Source organism: Meleagris gallopavo, chromosome 2, assembly GCF_000146605.3.
Source record: "Meleagris gallopavo isolate NT-WF06-2002-E0010 breed Aviagen turkey brand Nicholas breeding stock chromosome 2, Turkey_5.1, whole genome shotgun sequence".
Taxonomy (NCBI): domain Eukaryota; kingdom Metazoa; phylum Chordata; class Aves; order Galliformes; family Phasianidae; genus Meleagris; species Meleagris gallopavo.
In genome coordinates this window covers 19,120,657-19,122,674 of record NC_015012.2, presented here as the reverse complement: position 1 = coordinate 19,122,674, position 2,018 = coordinate 19,120,657, and the positions used below count along the sequence as shown (strand labels likewise).

Sequence of the window (2,018 nt, the reverse complement as noted above, 5' to 3'; positions counted from 1 at the left end):
GGAGGGGGAGAAGGGAGAAGGATATGTGTGGCACTCGTGGCATTTCACAGAAAGGCAGACACGTCTCCCTGGGGTTGGGAGGAGCACAAAGCCTGCTCACTTGGTACTGGCTATTTTGTGAGTAGTTAAGATAAAACAAAAGCATGCACTGCCAATGTAATTAAGAATAGCTATAAATCCTTGGAAAAATAATTATAAACAAAAATTAGACTTTAAACGTATGTTTATGACAAATATCAAATGCTGAATGGATTTTAAAGCTTTCTAAAGTTAGCTATGAGCATATACTCCTGTCAGCAGTTTAAGGTTTGTATTTAACTAGACAGACAACACAGAACTAAAAAAGTCATTTTGCCACTTTATATCCTTTATATTCCTTTATTTGATAGCAAAGAAATAAGCTAATGAGATTGGCATCCGCTTACTGAAGCAGCAGCCTTCTTGAAGGGACTGGAGCACAGGTGATAGGAGCACTCAGACAAGACCTATTTTGGAGACTGACCACTGTTCCAGGATGGTCGCTTGCTGAGTTCCCCACTGGTAAAATGGATGCAAGTATGCACAGGGAAGGGCATCATCCTCATGTGCTGTATCTTACCAAAGGATTTTTGGCTCTGGCCTCACTGAACCATGGGTATTAGTTACCTCACCTTGTGAGAACTGGTACAGATCAACTGCAAGATGTAGCTGGACAGCACAACAAAAAAAAACCTTTAACTTTTTTCATGCTTTGCTAAGATTTCTTATTCAAGTTTGCTTGAACATATCCAAACCTGAAAATCCTCTGCTGCTAGGTTTAGGGAATTCCCCAATGCCTTCTGAGGTGGCTGGTATTAGTCTTACAGCAGAAGCACTTCATAGAATTACAATTACTTGCACCTTATAACACTTTGCATGCAAGGATAAGCAAAACAACAGAACAAACAAAACACACAACTCCCCTCCCTTCCCCAAAAAAGTCACTCCACAAGCATTGATGGCCTAAGCCTCACAGGGAGGCAGAGGGAAAAAGGAAAGGACGCAGCCCTGTTCTGCAGATGCAAGAAGAGAAAACTCTGGTAAATCACACAGAGGGTAAGTGAGAAGCCAAGCAATGTCTGGACTTCATAATTCCCAGGCTCGTGATTCAGTCACAAGACACGCTTCCTCTCCTGGTGAAATGTCATGCTGCCTCATGCTTCTGTTACAGAACGCATTTTAACCAAGTGTAGCAAAAGCATGATGATCCCATTAAGTATCTAACATCTAATACCTTGTGAAAACTAATTTAGTGCTTTATCAAATCTCTAGTTTGTATGTAGAGCATAAACTGGCCACATTTGCTAATAGGACAGATTGACCCATCCCACATATTATAAAAACACATCAAAGTCTGCTGGAGGACACAGCCTTAGCTACTTATTATCCTCTGCATTAACTCTCTCACCAGCTACTCAACCAATATGTTTTCCAGTAACACATCTGTCATGATTTCACAGAGAAATCAGCAATTCTGAGCAGCAGGGCAGTTAGAGACAGATAACAGGACTAACCCCATCGCCCGACTTCTCAATCTGCTGTTAATTGGCAAAAAACAGAAACCCACGGCACTGGCCTTGCACAGCAGCACTCCATTGTTGGCCTCCAGAGATTCCCTCTCTTAGGCTTGTATTTTTAGAGCTTTAGTCATTCACATGATTTCTGCATGATTTATTACATATGAGGGAGAAATAAAGTGATATACTAACATCATCAAACTTAGGTGATTTTTAATATATATTTTGTAAGCAGAAAAAGGGCATCTTATGCAAGAGAACATGTGGCTTAGTAATCAGGAAAGAAAGTGCCAGAATATTACTAATAATAATGTTAGATCAAATGAGAACATCTTTGTTGGCTTGGATGCCATGCAATCGTATTCCTGCCTGTGATATATTTAGAGTATTGCTTGAGACACTATATAATGAACTGTAAATTTTGAAACCACGCTTCTTAATGGCTGTGAGCTCACCTACATAGCTAATAGAGGTACTTTTTTT

General features: G+C 40.1%; 1 protein-coding gene across 1 annotated transcript in view; it reads right to left on the bottom strand.

Annotated features, from left to right (window-relative positions):
- The window catches only part of ESRRG (estrogen related receptor gamma), a 372,309-nt gene that overhangs the window by 228,587 nt on the left and 141,704 nt on the right, over positions 1-2,018 (bottom strand). The window lies entirely within an intron of this gene.